The sequence below is a fragment of the Lissotriton vulgaris genome, chromosome 1_1 (genome assembly GCF_964263255.1).
Source record: "Lissotriton vulgaris chromosome 1_1, aLisVul1.2, whole genome shotgun sequence".
Taxonomy (NCBI): Eukaryota; Metazoa; Chordata; class Amphibia; order Caudata; family Salamandridae; genus Lissotriton; species Lissotriton vulgaris.
Genome location: NC_141685.1, coordinates 1,073,371,249 through 1,073,392,203, shown reverse-complemented (window position 1 = coordinate 1,073,392,203; position 20,955 = coordinate 1,073,371,249). Strand labels below are relative to the sequence as shown.

The following is a 20,955-nucleotide window of genomic DNA, read 5'->3' as shown; positions in this document are numbered from 1 at the left end:
GAAACCTGCAGCCACTTTAAATAGAGTGTCAAAAACGGACTGCCTCTTCCTGGAGTTTCCATACAAAGTTCCTTGTCTAGAATGTATTAGATCTGGTCATAACACCCTAGGCATAAGCCTTGGTATCACTGAGGGTAATATTTCCACCATTCTTACAAAAATTGATCTTAGCCATAAATTGAATGGCTTGGCATGGGAAACCAAGAAACATTGTTAAATGGCAAAGCAAACCGCCACAGCCCACGCGCTAGACTCAATAGGTGAAGGTATCCAATTTTATCTTTTTTATGTTTTAAATAGTCATCATTATGTTATTCTAACTCCTTTCTGATTAAGTACTGTACACATTTTGGTGGCATATCCAAAAACTGGTCAATGATTCAAAGGAAATAAGGTCTTCCCTTGTGATGGTGTTTCTGTAAGAAGCACTTTGCTTTTATGTACATTTTATAGACTATCAAGAGAACGCTTTTATAAAAACAGCACCTGTTAGGTTTTACAAGGTGTAGACCTGCTCCTATGTTCTTACAACCTTTTCCAACTGTATGTATATGCTCAGTTGTTTTATGCTTTGTAAATAATGGTGTGAGAACTAGGGAAATAGAGCCTAACATGCATGTAGAGATCGTATCGAAATATAATTTTGTTTTAATTTTTATTTTTATCGGGCATGGCTTATGAATTGGTGTTCAAGTACGGGCTCTTTATAGGTTTTTAATGTCTTTTTAATTTTTTATGGTTGTGCTCCACAAACCAAATAAAGATTGATTTGAAGTGACAAAATAATTAATACTATCAGAAAATGTGCATAATAAGCCGCATAATGTGTGGTTTCTTGTAGAATAATTTAATCAACCTTCCTGCACAATTTAGTCCTACCCTGCTGCATACTTCCAGCGCCCTATCATAACAGAGAATAATTCCCTTGTGGCCTAAATTCCTTTACCAATGACATATAGTTCCTACTTTCAAAAAAGTCCTTCAAAGCATCGCAAACACATTTGTTTATTTCATATTTGTACTTTTTTATTTATTCTTCTTTTACTTTTTTTACAAAGTCATTTTTTATACTTTTTTCCATATCTAAATTCATTATATTTATATCTCATAAAAATTTGAATCAACACATGTATATAATTAACAATGCATGTGTGAGCAATAAAAAAAAGACACAAAATACCATACAGAGAACACACCTAAACATTCTCACAAATTCATCATACATCCACTATCATTCACCCAAAATGCACTCTTTATTCTGTGTCTAAGGAGTCACAGGTCTTTATGTGAACTGTCACGCTAGGTCGACGCGTTTCGGTGGGCTCGGACCACCTTCTTCAGGACCTTTGACAGAACAAAGCTCGTCACAACAGTTTGTGCACTCTGTATGGATATCCTAGCAGAAATGCAGGGAGATGTCTCTATGCAGACTTTCAGCCGTCGATTAGTTAGGCAGTTCGTCCTATTGAAAATTCTGCTTAATACTGTCTGTTATATAATATGGCTCTTAGTTGGTTTCTCCCAATAACTGTTTCAGGTAAACCTTTTGGGCAGTTTTTGAGTACACAACTACAAATCTGTGCATGAGAGGCAGTCTTTTAATGGAAGCGACCAGAAATCAACTTGATATTACATTTTCAAGTTGAATTTTTATTCCAATGAGCATTTGAATACATTTTGGACCCAATAGATGATATTCTTGTTGTTGCACCAGGTTCATCTTTGGCAGAGTTAATGAAAACCTCAAATTATGCTATAGGAGCAGCAATTTACAGCTTATGTGAAAAATATTCTTTAAACGTCATTTGGTCCCCATCTGATCTTCCAACGCCGAAATAAGAGTCTCCGCCTCAGCCATTCTTTCTGTAATGCCATTACAAGTTTTAGCAAGCCGTCTGACCGTACTCTGTAGCTTCCTGCAGGCTGTGTTTTTGAGTGCTCTGCTCGCGTTTCCGTTCTATGCTCTGATATACACCTATAGATTGCCTCCAGTGATATTTCTCCTTTTATTTCCTCCACCCTGCCCCCAGCTGCTTGATCAGAGAGGTTCAGTCCATCTGGCGTCTTCTCGCCTGTGGAGAATTCCCGCTCAGGAACCTCCGTTACATCGATACCAGACCCTCCTTCCTTAATCAACCTCCGTACTGTGAGTGTTTCCATACTTGCGATTCCTCGAGGAAGGTTTTCCGACTCATTGCCCATGTTTATTGGGGAGCTTCCTGAGGACCCATTTTCCAGCAGATGGAGGTCCTCCTCATCCGACTCATCTGAGTGTTCAGAAAGAGAGTAAAACTTGCTCTCCTTGCTACTGAGCCTACTGATAACTTTAATTCTATCATCACTTATGGCACCTTCTCCCTCTATTGCAACTGATTTTCCTTTCCCAACTCCTATGGTACTAGTGGAGGGAGTCTGGTCTTTTCTTGTGGCCTCCGATACATGAATAATGTCCCAAAGATTGATTGCAGGTCCCTCAACTCCTGTATGTAGGCCCTCCAAAGCAGGGACAGTCTTTAATGATACTATCGATTTCTTGCTGGCCCCCACTTGAAAGATTTGCGGGATCTTAGCAGTTGTCTGGGTATGACCCTTACTTTGTGTATTACCCTCCTTTTCCTCTTCTCCCACAAGGTCTTTTAAGCCTTTCCCAGCTAACGACGCTCGCGTTCCGACTATCGCTTACCCTTGTCTTCCCACCACGATCCGTTTTTGGTGGCATTGTTAACTGTCTATTTCAATAATTCACGTGATTTCTGCCACAAGAACTCAGCAGCCATTCCTATAGTCCATAATAACCCCCAGACTGGCCTGTATAAGTGTACTATGCGAGCCAGCCAAGCGCGTTTGCATATAACTTAAAAAGTGCTCAAGTCCTCACCATACTGTAGCTCACCGCGAGCTTTGCCGATTAGAGTGCTGATTTACTGACCGCAAGTAAAGGATGGGATAGCAGCAGTCCACTGAAGTCACTCACCCCCGCTGGTTGTACATGCAGTACACATGTAAGAAAAGTCTTCGCCTGCCGGCGTGTTGTGACCGGTTCCTTGCTGACTGTAATCATTCACCGGATCGGGAGCCTCATCCTTCGGTCCTTATTTCTATATTTCCAACGTCTGCCGGTCACACTGCCAAACCGCCTCTCCGCCGCCTCTCTGCCAGCATTAACCTCTGAGCCAGCCACGGAGAGTCCCTCCTCTCGACCGCGAGGAATCAACCTCCACAAACAGCTCCGCACGCTGGCCACATCAGCATTCAGCGCAGGTGAGCTAATTATCTACTGCCTGCCGCCTGTTGTTGCGGTGCTACCGCTGTTCATTTTCTTCAGCAATCCTGCAGCGAACTTCGGTTTTCCACTGTGGTAATTTCTCCCAACGTTAGTATCAGCGGTGCCTTGTACTTCCCGCTGCCGTGATATTCCCCTCCCAATCGAACCAAAAGGGACAGGTGAGCAGTTAGGGTGCAGCTCACACACACTTTCACGCCGTGGACGCCATCTTGCCTCCCACCCACTTTTGGTGACACAAAAAGGCCTTGTAGCGGATATAAAGGCTAATAAAGATGATGTACATAACAAACTTGTTGATATGGAAAACTGACTGCGCCGCAACAACCACCTTTGGGTTTTGGGGGTGACGGAAGGGGTGGAGGGACAAGTTGTTTGTCAATTTGTGATTGAAATGTTTGAGGAAGCGCTCCCTGAACTTAAAGAATGGAATTGGACAACAGAAGTGCAAAGAGCACACAGATTCCCCTTTCGGCAACGGATAGTCAAAAATGGTCAACTGGCACAGCTACCACGGGCGATCCTGATTTCATGAAATCATTTCTTGGCTCGACAGGCACTATATGATTTGGCACATCTGGATAGGAAAAGAACTGGGAAGGGGACACCGTTTTTTGTCAGACTGGACTACTGCCATGCTACAGTGACAAAAAAGGTGGCAGATGCGCCAATTGATTTTGCAGCGTCACGGGCTAGTAGATGGATGGGCTGTGGTGAATCATGGAAAGGCACGAAATCCAGGATATATGTTTTATTCATTTCCCCACAATAAATTCGTTCGGTTGGATTATGTGTTTTTGTCTCGGTCACTCACTGTAGGTGCAAAGATGCAGGTATGGAAACGAATCACGTCGGACCATGGCCCCTTAGTATTAGACCTTACTAATCTGAGCCAAGTAAGGGTAAGCTGGTCATTTACTTTCAATAAGAAGCTTCGAGGAGATGGTCATTATATTGAGCATATTAAAACATGGGCAAAACTATTTCTGGACAGCAATAGAGGTTCGACTGCCCAGCCAATGGTATGGGATGCACTGAAAGTGGGGCTGAGAGGTGAAACACTTAGCTATGGATGGGCCAAGCAAAGACAACAGAAGGAGTGTATGTTGGGTCTTCTCGAGGAGTTAAAGGTAGTGGAGCGTGAACTCATGCAAGTGGTGAGAGATAAAGAGGACACTAAGGAGACACAAACTAAAATAGCATGCATCAAGGCTAAGATTAATGGGATCTGGTGTCATGAAATAGCGGCCCAATATAAAGGGCATCAAGAGGAAAGGTCTGAATATGGGGAGGCCACTGCCCGTTGTTTGGCCCAAAGGCTGCAGGGCAGGCAAGCGGCCCAGAAAATTGAATTATTGGAAGATAGGAAGGGGGGTATGGCTGAAACTAAGGAAAAAATATTGGAGGTGTTTCATTCCTTTTATAAAGAGCTATATACACAAGAATCAGTGGAGCAGGCCAGTATAGAGAAATGTTTGCATACACTGGATCTAACGGGGATTGGACAAGAAGAGCGTGAAGTGCTAGAAGCCCCGATCACAATGTCAGAGCTTGAGTAGACATTGGGTTCATTATCCGGGGGAAAAGCGGCAGAACCAGATAAGCTCCCGTTGGAGATATATTGTATACTTTTTCAAACTATAAAAGAAGATATGCTGGCTAAATTTCTTGCGGCTCAGGGTGGTAGCCACCACCCTCTTGGGACGATGCCAATATTGTGTTTTTTCAAAAGAAAGACAAATCCGCGAGACTCCCCGGTTCGTACAGGCCCATATCACTGATAAATGCAGATGGTAAGTTGTACTCAAAAATTCTTGCAGCTAGGCTGGCTCAAGTTATTGCTCCTTTGGTCTCTAGGCAATAACATGGCTTTATACCGGGCATGAGCATGGTTAATCACTTACATAGACTGATTGCAATGATAGAATATGCTAAAGTACAGCAAACAAATTTAGGCATAATCCTCTTAGATGCTGAAAAAGCGTGTGCCCGTGTGTCATGGTCTTTTTTGTGGGCTATCATGCTCAAAATGGGGTTTGGACCCCGATACATTAAGTCTATACAAACCATGTATAAAAGTCCTTGAGCCAAAATATGTACAATGGGTAAAGAGTCACCCCCGGTATACATTAGCAGGGGAACAAGGCAGGGGTGTCCTTGTTTGCCCCTGCTTTTCGCTATCTACATTAACCCGTTGTTGCTTTTGTTGGAAACAAACAAAGGGATTAAGTCAATGAAGTATGGACATTATCAAGTCTTAGCTTATGCCAACAACATAGCGGTAGTAACATCTGATCCAGAGCAAGCGGTCAGGGAGATTGAAAACTTGACTCAGAAATTCGGGGAAGTGGCTGGGTATAAACTGGTTGTTTCTAAAACCCATATTGTTTGTACTGAAGGTCTCTGTCCTGGAAAAGGATGGGTTACAGCTGAAGCCAGGTATCTGGGAATATAAATTAGGATGCCACTTCATGCGGTAGAGGAAGTCATTTGGGCAGATATAGTGTCTTCAGCTAAGCAGAAATTGGATAGGGTTGAATGTCTGCATCTGTCAATGGTGGGGAGATGTAATGTGCTCAAAATGTGTGTACTCCCTAAGGCAATGTATTATTTCAAGGCAGTTCCGTTGGAACTGACACGTTTACAACTTTCGAAATTACAATCTATTAGTGATAGGTTTATTTGGGAACAAAAGAAAACTCGCCGGGCCTCAAAGAATATGACGCTACCATTAGAGCGTGGGGGATGGGCAGTACCTAATTTTACACTTTATTCTTTAGCCTGCCTCCTACAAAATATGTGGTATCTTGAGACTGGAGAGGAAGCTCAATTAGCAGAAGCACCTAATGTATACCAAATGCTGATGGGGACACAGGCCAGCAAGGCTTTATTAAAATTTTTTGGAACCTACCTAATTTAAAACAACACGATTTAAGGTCATGAGCACAGCATATAAAGCATGGAGGATAATATGTAGAACTGCTTCAATAACCGGAATAAATTATTATACACCTCTGAATTCCACAGATATATTCCCCGCTATTTTTTGGGATACAAAGATGGGCAGCTGGCAAAATAAGGGGATTAGACATTTAGGCGATATTTATTTTGGGGGGCTACTGGCTTCCTTCTCCGACTTAACTGAACCGTATAAATTGCCTAAAAATGACTTCTTAAAATTTTTACAGATCCGAGATTTTTTAAGTAAACATTATAGACAGATTGAGATTGGTCCCAACACTTTAGTAGAGGCAGTCAAAAAAAAGAGCTAAGATAGGGACATTATATGGAATATTGATTGAAGCTCAACCGGATGATATAGAGAACCAAGATCTAAGTGGAGGGAACGATTTGGGACTACAGACACATATGTGCAGCAATCAATAGATATGGCAGCTAAAGTCATTTTGACAGCGAATTTACGTACTAAACATTACAAAACTCTGTTTAACTTGTATCACATCCCCCCCAGTAAAAATGATGAAGTGGGGGGGGGGGGGGGGGGGGGGTCCCATGATTGAAAATGTTTCAGGTGTCAGACAGAAAATGCGGATATTATACATACATTCTATGAATGTACAGTGTTAACTCGGTTTAGAAACCATATTGTGCAGTTCTTAACGGAGATTACAGGGGTTGATGTATGTCTATCTAGACAGGTAATGCTAACAGGAGTGTGTGGGGGTACTCAGACTGTACTGCCTTGCTATCCATTCAGGTACCATATATTATGGCTACTGCTGTAGCTCAATTATCTGTTGCCTCTGTGTGGCTTCAGTCCAAAGCCCCATCATTTGAGATGTGGCGAGCAAAGTTCTATAATGTATTTAACTTGGAATATAGCTTGTATTGTACAAAATCATTAACGAAGAAAAAACTGGCGGCGCAAATTTGGGGACCCATGCTACATCATATGGAGAGGTCGTTGTGAATAGAAATGTATTATTTACTTTTTATAGTTTAAGTTAATGTCTGCATTAAGTAGTATAAATAACTGATAGTGTATGTTTTACATGCTATGAATTGAACAATAAAGAATAAAAAAAAAAAAAAGTCATTTGGTCCAGATCTCTGCGCCTCTTGCAAGAATCATTGTGCAGCAACCAATATTAGCACCTTTGAGAACACGAGAGGCTGATATAAGGTGAAAAGCAGATTCCTTAGTTAAAATTGTGCGTCTTCCCACTTGAACATAGATACATTGCAAGCTAACAAAACTGGAACATGAAAACAATCATCTTGCCCTGTCTCTTTGCAGCACTGCTTTAGGTTGTTCTAAAGACACAGTTCTGCACCTGGCCGTTCTTATTTATTTTTTGAGCGATCTCACATCTTTTAGGGACCTCAGGCTTAATATCCTCTTTCTGGCACACAAAAAAGTACCTGAGAAAAAATGCCCATGCCATTTTATCAGCAGCACACCCTTCTCTAGTACACAGGTGTGACATTTGTGACAGCTTTCAGTGACCTTCTGCAGTGAGATGTTTTAGGGGTGACGGAATTCTCCTCAATGGGAATCTGTACCTCTTCTTTATGATGTGAGGAACCCTTTCCTATTTCTAGAGTTGTGTGACTTAAAGGACTTCTCAAAGCGGCTTTGCCGGACCACCTAATCACCATAGTCAAAGCCTGAGATGCCATTTTTTGCTTCACTATCACTCTGCCCCATATAGTATCTTATCTGGAGCTTCTGATACCTCATAGGTGGGTGAAGTGACTTCAGAACTGCTGATCAAGCCCTCATAATCGAGAATCTTGATGGAGGGAATCCCCAGCACCATGGAAAACCAGGCTCCACACTGGCACCTCTGAAGAGCCTCCTAGACACCACCGCACCACACATCTCATCTCGGGCGTGAAGAAATATGATCACTCCATCCCCATACTGATGGAACTCCACTTACTCCCCTTGTTGGATCGCACCATCTTTAAAACCAGTGGCATCATTTATAAAGCCATCTTTACCAGCACGTCGCTTATCTTGCATTCAGTCTCATCATCTTTTGTGGTTCCTGGCAGACTCAGACTGGAGACTAAGAAATGAAAAAATGCAAACAACAATAGAAGGCAGCAAGCCTTTTCCATCTATTCACATCTATGCACCCAGGAGCTGGAACAACCTCCCTGTATCCACCAGGACCACCCTAACGCTGCTTCAATTGAGGAAAGAGATGAAGACACACCTCTTAAAAGAATACTGCATCAGAATGTATTAAGAGTCCATAACGCCGCTACCTCAACAGTCACTCATTGGTTATATGATTGTCTTTGACCCTGTACAGAAGGTCGCTGCCTTTGTCTAGGTTTGTGCTATAGAAATACCACATACATACATACATTTGCCTTCACAGTAGGCATGGAGGCATTACTTCCTACTCAGTCCAATCCAATGTCTTCAACATGAGTGAAAAGCCTGTTTGCCTGAATGCATGTCACCAAAGAAATTTCTACCACCGAGTTGTAAGTCAGGAGGTAAATCAGACAACCGAAGGAGGCAGTCTCATTACTGATGATGTGGTCATCCTCCTCCTAGCACAAGAATCATCCGAGACTGGGCCCGATGAATCAAATGTTTTAAGACATCAGTCATGACTAGTGTCAAAGCTTCCACCTCCGCCACATGGATATGGTCAATCGCCTTCTCCATTAAGTGCCACAGCAGGCATCGGTACGTGACGAAACGTCTTGACCACATTGAAAGAGTTCAAGGCTTATAAGCCAGAGGCAACAACCTATTCACATAGACTATCAAGAGGCAAAGGTGGAAAAGCATTGGGCATCCATCCCCCTTGCATCAACATCTATGAAAGAGTTCCCCAAATATGATGGTCAAGTTAAAAAGATCTTCCAACAGAGGTCTATGTTTCCTCAGTATGGTTATAGAGATCGCCAAAGTCGAAGGTGGCTTCTTACAAATATCTGCAATTGGATTAATAAATGCCTCAACAAATGGGAGGATAGGTGCCTTATCTTTTGGTACTTTCTGTCGAACATGTGTCACAGTGTTATGAACATTCACTTCCTCCAGGGTCAGTGGCCACAACCGTACAGTGGAAGATGCCCTGCTTTAAAGAGCTACACAAGAACCTTGATGGAGTTGTGGGCACAACCTATGAAGTGACCAGGCCTTTGGTATACCGTAGGATCTCTTTGCAGTCATACTCTGCCCCCAGTTCAGTCATTCCCATTACCTGCTCGTTATCACCTTCAGACGTTCGGAGCACCAGGATACATTATCCACCAGGCTTATCCTATAAGTTGTTCCCCTTGGGTAATGAGTTAGGCCTACACCCAAAAGGTGCTGGGTGAGGCGCATGACATTTGGCCATGGAATATGCTGCCACCCGCAGTCGCCTGGTAATGACCTTTGACTGTGCTGACTTTTTACTCTTTCAAAGCATCACCTTCATGCTTGTCTTGCACCCCTGCCACCTGATCAGCACGAGCTTCATCTTTTCCCAGGTATAATGGGTGCAGGGCCTGGCAACAACAGCCTCAAGATATTGAGAAGAGGGCTTTCAGCCATTAACTATTTTCAGTTTTGATCCCCCTCATACTTTGATGACACCATTCACCATGCCCCAAGTGTATTGATGGTAGGGCTTGGTCTCCAGCCACAAGCTGCATGGAGTACCTTAGCCACCCCTGTACACCATAGGCACTACCCCAGCAGGCTTACCAGGCACTGAATGCATATGTCCTCACTCAATGATCTCTGGGCATGACCTTTTTAGAATCCGCAGATTTCAACTATATACACAATTTTGGTCCGCCTAAGTTTAGCAATGGTCGGAAATGGCTCAGATGAGTGCACGAGCTTTGTTTCAAAGTCCCCAAAATGGAGACTCTCCTTTTTTAGAAATCACATTTTCTATCCCTGAGAGATGTGCTCTAACTTGCATTATGGTTTGTCTGGACCCACCATGTCCCGCATCCGAAAACAATTACTGAGAGCCTGAGAAAACAATTCCTGAGTGCCTGAGTTATAGTTGAGAGGTAATCGAATACCCTCGGAATGAGGGAAGGAAGTACTAAATACAAAAGAGAATTTCTGCGAACATGGGGTTAATAGTGCCTGCACAGTCATCTCCAGATTGAGCATATCCAGCATAAAATGTAGGCTCTTCTGTTAAAAACCAACTTTAAATCATGCCCCAGTTCAGTGCAAAACAAAACGGGTGTGGCGAGAAACCTTTATGAGAGGAGCAGGCTATGTAACTAAGAGCACAGCCTGAGATGTGAAATAGAATCCTGTGCTTGACAAGTTTCATAAATGGAGCCTTACTGGAGAAATCAAAATAAAAAATAAAGAGCAGCAAGAAATCTTAATTAACAGTTGAAATAGGACTTTTATCCTTGGCCAAAAGCAGTAACAAAGTTGGCAAACTAAATTGAAACCTAAGAAACATAACTTGCCAATTCAGCTTGAATGAAACAGTGCTTTTACAACACTGTTTTTACAACGACTGCGTTGTTAGTACGCAATACCCTTACATCGCAAGTCAGTAGAACGACTTGCTGTAGGGGGCGCTAAGGTATTGGATATGAAATCCAACACCTTCCCTGCTATTGCGCAAACTGGAGTAGGAATAGTAAATAATACTATCCCTAAGTCCAGCGTGCCCCCTACAGCAAGTCGTTGTAATGACTTGCGATGTAAGGGTATTGCATATGAACAACGCGGTCGTTGTAGCGGCCGCGTTGTAATAGCATGTAATGTAACATGCTATATTCATGCTTTAAGTACTGAAACACCAAAGGTAAACTGGAGTATCCACCATGTTGCTGAGTCCTCGTGTCACAAAGGGGTTTTCAAATAACATTTCCCTACAGCAGTAACATGTGTGTGTGTGTAGGTATACGTATATAGCGCGACCTGTCACCACAAAGGGCATCCTGGCGCTTGCCTAGGGAACCCGTCCTGGTATTCCCCTGTGAGAGGCCCCGGCAGGGTATCCATAAGGTGAAAGCCAGGCATCCCGCCGCGAGGGGCCGTTGTGGAGATTAAGCAAGCTATTGCCCAGAGTCGCAGAGCATGAACCCATGAGTCGAGAAGGCACCGGAGCGAGAATTATCGAGACCGTGGAATTTTTAGCCCAAGACCCGCCGAGGCGGGGAATTGAACCCTGGTCCAGGGCCGATCTCAGCTTCCGGGTCTGCCGCCTCTAACCCCTGAGCCACACTTCTCCACATGTTTCAGGGAGGCAGTTTTTTTTCCTTCAGCCAGTAAATGACAAACAAAAAAAGAAGGCTACATTGGCACCTGACTCAGTTCCCATTTTTAGGCCTTGTCTTAGCCAAGACCTTTTGGGACTCTGGGACTTAAACCCAGCAGCTCCTCCCCGGTCCACCACCAGCCATTAGCGGGCTGTTTGTGTGGAGGGAGTCGAGTCTGGTAGGGACCCACTTCCGGTGTGCCGTGGTCCCCCGCCATTTTGGGTGAGGAGACGGTCTAGTCGTTTAATCCCTCGCACCAGCCCAGTGAAAAGGGGCTGATGGCGCGGAATCGCAGCGGACGCGCGCAGCGGGCGCGCCAAACGCAAGCCCGTCTGCGCCCGTCCACGCCAGTCCGCCAGACATGCTGCATCCCCCGCTGGGGATAGGCATTCTTACACCCGCAATAACCTCCTTATAATTAGAAGCACGGTGAGTAACTGCAGACAGTCTTTTGGGGATATGTTTGGGGGCCCGCTTTGCTGCTCTCAGTGCAGCTTTAGAACTGCACATGCCCCGTCTACTGGCCGCCACCTCCCACACCCTAACAAGCATATCAGCATTTTAAACCTGAACTGTCGTTCCTTAGTTAAACATCATGCCGATGTCCATGACTTATTAGAGGACTCTGCCCCCGACGTTCTCTTTCTCCCAGAGACATGGCTCTCGGATGCCATGACGTCGGAGCCAGTTCTTGCCCTTCCCCCAGGCTATTACATCCTTACTGTGAACAAGGAATCTAGAGGAGGGGGAATTGCAATGATTTTTATATCTTGTTACCCCTGTACTTTTATTAAACAAGCTATCACAGGTTGTGAATGCGCTCTTTTTAAGATTTCCCGGAGCCCTAATTATACGATGTCTGGTCTCCTGGTATTTTGGCCCCCTGGCCCTTCTAGGGACTTTCGGACCGCCCTTGCAGAGACAATCTGTGTACTTGCAGTTAATACAGCTAATTTTTCCGTTAATGGAGATCTGAACCTGCATTTGGATGATTGTCAAAACACAGATATGGTCAACTTTATAGCAGATTTAGCGGCCTGCAAGCTTGTTCAACTGGTGTCAGGCCCTACGCACATTGCTGGCCACCTCCTGGACCTAGTCTTCACGACCATTTCCTCACTACTAGTGCACACGCCCATCCTCATGGGGTGGTCAGATCACTATCTCGTCTCCATGTCACTTCAGAGTTTATCTCTTTCACATAGTGAGGTTCGGTCGACCGCACTAAAACGCCCATGGCATAAATTGAACTGGGAACAATTTGATGCTTGCCTCATGGCTACCTGCCCTAGTCTCCTGGCAGATACCAATGAGGCCTATCGAGTGCTCTCTGAATGGATTCGTCAGCCATAAGATAGATTAATTCCAGAGAAATGGTCCTCCAGCCATAAAACCAAGTCCAGTCCTTGTTATTAAGATGAGCTAGCAGTGACCCGTAAACCTGTAAAAGGTTGGAGCGCGTCTGGATGCGGGATTTTGATCCTGCCGCAAAAGTCATCTACCGGACGGCAATCAAGAAATATCACAGGGCCATTCAATCGGCCCGTGGAACTTATTTCGCCAAATAAATCCGTGAAAGCGCCAACCCCGCAATAAAAGTGTTTTCACTACTGTCTAGTCTTCAAACCCAGCAGACCGCGGGTCCAACTATCAAATCAAATAAGCAGTGTGAGGACCTGGCCACCTTCTTTATCAGTAAGGTGGATACCATTTACAGGACCTTCCCCTTGTCTCCCAGCAACACACACATGGTCCAAGGTTCTTCTATTGTCAACACCCTTGATACCTTCCCACCTATTCCCGACGAACAACTGCAATAATTATGTAATAAAGTCAAGTCTGGCACCCCTTTGTACCCGCTCAGACCGGACCAATTCAGGATGCTGTCCCCTACCATTCTTCCAGTCATGGGTCAAGTGAGAAACGGGTCGCTTGCCACGGGCTCTGTGCCAAATGCCTTGAAACAGGCCATGGTGGTACCCTTGTTAAAAAAAGCCTCTCTCGATCCGGCCAAGGTAGAGAATTATCGCCCTATTTCACTGCTGCCCTGGGTGGCAAAGATCATTGAGGCCTATGTCAACTCCCTCCTGTCGGATTTTCTGATGAGGAATGATCTGCTTGACCCCTCTCAGAATGGCTTTCCACCAGGTCACAGCACGGAATCTGCCCTCCTGGCTGTGACAGAATATCTCTGGTCCGCTCTGGACGCCGGCCAAACGTCGGCGCTGATCCTTTTAGATCCAAGCGCCGCGTTTGACACGGTGTCCCATGCCATTCTACTGCACCGTCTGTAAGTGGCCAGCATCACTGGATAGGCTTTGGAGTGGCTTGCCTCCTTCGTCCGGGAAAGGTCATTTGTGGTGGTAGTTCCCCCGTTCGCCTCGGGCTCGCACCCTATCAAGCAAGGGGTGCCACTGGGTTCTTCCCTCAGTCCTCTGCTTTTTAATCTCTATGTGCAACCTCTAGCCACGGTAGCCAAGAGCATAGGACTGACTTTGGTCTCCTACGCCGACGATACCCAGTTGGTGGTAGCACTCTCCAATAACACCGAGCAGGACGCCCGTAAGTTTCAGGGCGACCTGCAGGCAGTCGCCGAGTGGATGACCGAGAACTGCCTCCAACTTAATGCCAGCAAGTCGGAGGTACTACTGGTGGGGAAGGACCATGGTCAGTGGAGTGACCAGTGGTGGCCGGGAAGCCTTGGCCGCTCCCCCCATCCTAAGGAAGCTGTAAATAATCTGGGAGTGTGGCTTGACTCATCTCTCAACTTCAGAGTCCAAACAAAAAAAGTGGCAAGCACCTGCATTGGACTCTTACGGGGGCTTCGTCCTCTTCTGGGGTTTTTTGACGCCCCAACTCGACAGATCATCATTCAAGCATCTGTTCCGTCTAGACTCGACTATGCTTCATCGCTATACTTAGGATCTAATAAGGCAGAAATCTTGAGGCTTCAAAGAGTTCGGAACGCGGCTGCAAGAACCCTTCTGGGTCTGCGCAGGTCTTGCTCGGCGTCTGGTGCCATCCGGCGCCTGCATTGGCTGCCGGTGGCCAGGCGCATTGAATTCAAGGCTCTATGTATCGCCTTTAAAGCCCTGAAATTGTCTCTCCTGACATCCTGGCACAGCTTATTCTGCCCTATGTTCCCTCACGCCATCTTCGTTTCCAGGGCCAACATCTGGTAGTTGTCCTCCGAATACAGGGAGCCCCGTGCTGGTGGCCGCTCATCCCGCTGCAGAGCCGCCCTCCTCTGGAATTCACTTCCAGTTCAGATCCGGGGCCTTAACAGCTACCCGGAGTTTAGGAAGGCCATTAAAACCTACCTGTTTCCTACACCATAGTCTCTCCCTCTCGCCTCTCCGTCTTGTCAGTTGTGTTGCTGCTAGCGCCGGGACGCCCCTTCGCTGGGGCAGCTGTTTTGCGCTTTATAAGTAATGCTAACATAACATAACATAACCTTTTGATTTTACTAAAATTATATGAATAATATACTTATAGGGGCTTTCAGCCAACCCTCTTCGTCCATTGGTCTGTTGTGTAATTCACACTTTTATTCCACCCACTACAGCACACAACTTGGCGAAATAGGTCAACCCACCTTAGCCAATGGCTAACTTCCCTGTGAGTAAAATTTGTCTTCCCTTTCACGAGGAACGCCACCACACACAAAGTAGTTCTCTTACATTCCAGGGACCTCTGTGGCAATGTGTGATTTTTGCGGCCAAAAATATTTTTCTTTTTTAGATTGATGAGGGCCTGGAAGCTTCCCCAAAGAATACCATTCTAAAACAAATAATTAACACAGGCTAAGGGCTGGGGTCCAACACAAGACTTATTTGCTTTGCCATTTCTTGTTTTGGTTTGCCTGTGCCCAGCCCTGGCAGACCTTGCTCCATTCAGAGTACTGTAGAAAGAGTAGCAAAGGCCCAAGGGTTTTAAGGCTTTGGACAACACTTGAATAAGTATAATTGATCCGTGGGTGGAGACACACTCGAAGCTCTGGACCTCTTGGGCTTCAAATTAAGGAAACAGTTTTGAGAAGATTGTAAGTGTGATCTCCACATATAATTTATTCAATTTTCCAGGATTAATATCCGTTTTATCCAGCTCATGGTATGGAGGACAGAAACATTTCTGTTTGTAGCAAAATTTCTTTATTTTAATTCATACAACAAGGACAGCCGACACGTGTTTCGCCCCCTCTTGGCGAATTGCGCCGGGGCTTTCTCAAGGCTAAATGGATTAAATCACGTTGGCAATTCTCATTTCCAGATGTGTACAGTGTCCGAAATTTTAAAAATTACTTCTTCAATATTAAAACATTTCTAGTCTTGGCAAATGCCCTCGGTCCTAGAGTCCTCCCAGCATGGTGGTTCTTGGGTCGAATCCTCCCGCGATTCGACCCAAGAACCACCATGCCGGGAGGACTCTAGGACCGAGGGCATTTGCCAAGACTAGAAATGTTTTAATATTGAAGAAGTAATTTTTAAAATTTCGGACACTGTACACATCTGGAAATGAGAATTGCCAACGTGATTTAATCCATTTAGCCTTGAGAAAGCCCCGGCGCAATTCGCCAAGAGGGGGCGAAACACGTGTCGGCTGTCCTTGTTGTATGAATTAAAATAAAGAAATTTTGCTACAAACAGAAATGTTTCTGTCCTCCATACCATGAGCTGGATAAAACGGATATTAATCCTGGAAAATTGAATAAATTATATGTGGAGATCACACTTACAATCTTCTCAAATCCATTCAGAGTACTGCCCGAGTTGCTTTATTTTGTCTGGCTTCTGCTCACAACAGTATCCTCATGAGATTTTTATGGTTGTAATATCAATACAAAAAAAGCCACAGACAAGAGAGGCGGGAAGGACTGTCCTGTTTGTAAGGAAAGGGGCTGATGTAGTGGCTTGTGCCATCACATAAACGTTCTCAATACCAGTTGTCAGTGTGTGCTTGTGGGTAGATTTGATAAATGCATGGTTGTGGAGGCTAAGTATGTTGGTGGAGGTGTTGACAGTGTTTTTGTTTCATATATATGCACTCTGGGACTAGTCGTCACTATGTACAAATGGGAAAAAAACATGACAGCTACGCAGTACTGGCGGCAGAGTACATTGCTGTTTTTCTTGTTGGAGTGCTGGTGTGTGTGCATTTTAGCTTGCGTGTACTGCGGCCAGCCATTGCTGCATATGGATGGCAGCATCCACATGTGCATGTACTTGGCGTCCTCGACCTGGTGCATTAGGATGCTGGTCCAGTGCACGGGTATGGACTGGTGTTAGGAGTGGGAGAACTGGCTTGCATTGTTGTTTGAACGTTTTTTATAAGTCGTTCCCATCACCAGTGTGTTCAATAAATGGTGTATCAGATGTTGTGAAGCATCCAGAGGAGCAGGAGCTTTGTGCAGATTCAGGTGGTTTGGTGTCTCGATCTTGGGCAGGTTGGTTTGGCTTACAACAACCAGCTCGCCGCCTTCCTCGAAACCAACAAATCCCTCGACTCCTCACAGTCCGGCTTCCGAGCCAAACACAGCACTGAGACCGCCCTCATCGCAGCAACAGACGACATTCGAACCCTACTGGACAATGGAGACACAGTCGCCCTCATCCTCCTTGACCTCTCCGCAGCCTTCGACACAGTCTGTCATAGCACCCTGCTACAACGCCTCAAAAACATCGGAATCCAAGGAAAAGCACTGGAATGGATCACCTCGTTCCTCACCGGAAGAACCCAGAGAGTCCGCCTCCCACCATTCAAGTCTGAGGCCACTGAAGTCATCTGCGGTGTACCACAAGGATCTTCACTCAGCCCCACCCTCTTCAACGTATACATGAGCCCCCTCGCGGCCATCGCACGCCAACACAACCTCAACATCATCTCCTACGCTGATGACACTCAACTAATCCTATCACTCACCAGAGACCCCAACACTGCCAAAACCAACCTACATGAAGGAATGAAAGAGGTAGCCGAGTGGATGAAGCACAGCCGTCTGAAACTGAACTCAGACAAAACAGAAGTCCTTATCTTAGGTACCTCCCCCTCCACCTGGGATGACTCTTGGTGGTCAGAGGCCCTTGGAAAAGCACCCATCCCGACGGACCACGCACGGAACCTGGGCGTCATCCTGGACTCCTCACTCTCTATGAACGGACAAGTCAACGCCGTCTCATCATCTTGCTTCAACATTCTTCGCATGCTCAAAAAAACATTTCGCTGGATCCCCACCGAAACTAGAAAAACGGTCACCCACGCACTGGTCACGAGCCGCCTGGACTACGGAAACACCCTATACGCCGGTACCACCGCAAAACTCCAGAAAAAACTCCAACGCATCCAGAACGCTTCAGCCAGACTCATACTAGACATCCCGCGTAAAGACCACATCTCTGGTCACCTGAAAAACCTCCACTGGCTCCCCGTCAATAAAAGGATCACTTTCCGCCTCCTAACCCACGCACACAAAGCACTTTACGATCTAGGACCCGAATGCCTCAACGCACGACTCTCCTTCTACACCCCCTCACGCCAGCTACGATCCTCCTACCAAGCCCTTGCTACTGTACCTCGCATCAACAAAACCACCATGGGAGGGAGATCCTTCTCCTACCTGGCAGCTAAAACCTGGAACTCACTCCCTACTCACCTCCGCCTCACTCAGAACCACCTAGCATTCAGAAAGCAACTTAAAACTTGGATATTTGACAAGTAATTCCCCACCCTTCTTCAAGCGCCTTGAGACCCTCTGGGTATGTAGCGCGCTATATAAATCTTTTTGACTTGACTTGACTTGCTTTCGGGAGTTGTGGATTGTTGGGATGCACCTTGCTTTGAGTGTGTATAACTGGGTTGTCCATGAGGCCGCATGTGTTGTTGCTTGTGGAAGAGGAAGAAGAGGTGGGAGTTTGTCTTGTTGTTTCTGAATTATTGTTGCATCTGTTTGACATTTGTAATTTAAAGGGGCGGGGTGTAGCGTGACGCGGTTGTACAGAAAGGAAAGGGGATGATGTAATGGCTTGGTATGTGTGTGTGGGGGCAGAATGGGAACGCAGTATAATGTTAAATATGGAGCAGTAAGGGTGTGGTGGGGCAGAGGGCACGGCTTCCTGTGTGCTCCCGAGCCGCCGCCGCCGCCTCTCTACCTCACCGCCTGTGGTAAGTGGGAGTGTTCCGAAAAGGCAGCATTTTGAGGAAGTGTGCGGTGCACGTCGAGGGTGGGGTTACAACAAGGGCCAGCCCTCCCCTTCACCTCCTCAGTGGGGGGAGGCGGCAGTGTGCGGTTTCTTCACCTGGCAGCATTGCACATACTAAGGGAGAGAGAGGAAGCGAATGAAAGAAGGGGCACGGAACGCACCGGGCGGGGGCAGGACGGACACCCCTTTTCCAGGTACGTGCGTGCTCCCTTCTTTTCAACTGATGTGTTTTTGTTCTGCTGTTTGTGAATGTTGGTCGTGTTACTCTAAGCACAGAGCGCCTCTTGACCCCTGGACAAACTCGCAGATTACTTGTCAACATCTGAAGTCCACGCTGCGGGGAGGTGTTGGTGAGTCTCAAGCACCCCGCAGGGGGGCAGACCTGTCTCAACCAGTGACACGCTGCTGGAAGAGGCATGCAGTGGGGTCAGGAGTCTGGGCTTCGGACCCACTCAGAGGAAGGTAAGATTGAATAGAGGGGCACGGCACGCTGTGGGGCCAGTTCCTAGGAAGATGCCGAGTGGGACAAGTCGCTCTTCCAGTCAGGCTGACATTTCAGTAGGCCTTCCTCCAGTCAGACGTGTTTGGAATGGAGCTTCTCCCGAGCAGCCGTAGTACAGTTGACAGATGCTGCTATAGTGACTCTTAACCATCTACTTTGCTTTTGTCGTCTCTGTCCTGCCACAGAATTCCGCTTTTGTGTTGTCTTTACGGGTTGAGGACATGATGGAGGAGGGCCATGGTGGGGGTGCACTACCAGTATTCCTTTGGGCATTTGTTTCTCTGGGAGGCAGGCTTACGGCACTGCCGTGTACTTTAACTAGAACATTGAAGAAGCCAGATTGGGAGGAAGAGCGCACTTCGCATCATCTGGGCTGTGCAGATCTGATGGCGGAAGGGGATTGCAGATGGTGTATGTTAACGTGGGCGGCCAGCAAGTTCATGACATTGCTGTGACTCTGCAGCATGCAGTTCGACATGATCCTACACCTTGTACTGTGCACTGTTTGAATGTTGTCCTGTGTGTTATGGAGCTAGCCGATTGTAGCTAACAAGATGATGCTGTGAGTTAGCCACTTGATTCTAGCCCCTGCAGTGATGTGCTGATCGCAACATCGAATCCTGCCAAGGCAAGCTAGGCCTTAAGTTAGAAGGGATTGGTAAACTGACTGCAGCAACATGGATAATAGTAACACCTGTTGCTTACTGCTCTTAGAATCGGCATAAGGGTGGATTGAAACGCCGGTTTAAAGCAAGTTTTTTTTTTAAAGATCTTAGTATATCTCTTTTTATACTAAAGTATGAGGGATGAATTAATGCTCAAACTAGGTCCCTCTAGTCGTCTTTACAGTCTAGTGCATAGGATGTCTAGATGTTTTTGAGGAAGCTCCGGATTCATTTTAGTTGTCCCAACTAGGGGTGGTTGTTTCGCCCTCTGTTTATTTGCTTGCTAAACAAAATACTCTGGGCACATCCGTATAGGGCCCTCTGATGTAGGGGAGGTTGTGCTTGTCCCTCTGAGGGAAGATGACATGAAGATGGCATGAACACTTTGCCTTGGAATGAACTGGAGGTCCGCATTATCGGTTTATGTTGGCGTTTTGCGCGTGACTTGCAATGACATATCAAGGGTGTATTTGTGTTTAATTGCTTTCTGTGCATGGTCTTGTATGAGTTATGTTGAGGACTTGCAACTATGTAGCTCAATGATGGGGAACACTGCAATAGAGCAACATTACTGGGAAAACAAGTGCAAATGGGTGCCGTTTTTACGTCTTATATCTTATTTTATTTGTTGATAACATGTTGATTGATTTTTCTGAATCACACAAACTCTCACAACCATAGCATTTCTCATTCAAGACAAACAAGTGGACTCGATACCGTGTTGTAAATTCCGTCTCTGAGATTAAAAAGCTCTGAACATGCTCTTGTTTTCCCTCTCTAGTTCAGTACCAGATGGAAATGATGCGGAGTCTGCGCCACGTGAACATAGAGAGATTAACCCCATGGCTGCTAAGGCAATTCCCCTCCTGTGCTGGCGATTTTATTTTTACATTGTTTTATGACGAGCTGGGCTCGTCATCAGTGTACGAGGAGGCTACACCATGACGAGCCCAGCTCGTCATCAGCTTGGAAGGGGTTAAGCTAGTGGCAATGTAAATGACAATGCCATTAATTTATCGGTTTTCAAAACCAACACATAAATAAAAAAATTGTCATTTACAATGCCAATAGCTCTAACTTTAACAAAGGCGA

The 20,955-nt window shown here is 45.8% G+C and overlaps 1 protein-coding gene across 1 annotated transcript in view; it reads left to right on the top strand.

Annotated features, from left to right (window-relative positions):
- Positions 1-20,955, top strand: part of SLC16A8 (solute carrier family 16 member 8) — a 48,936-nt gene that overhangs the window by 16,186 nt on the left and 11,795 nt on the right. The window lies entirely within an intron of this gene.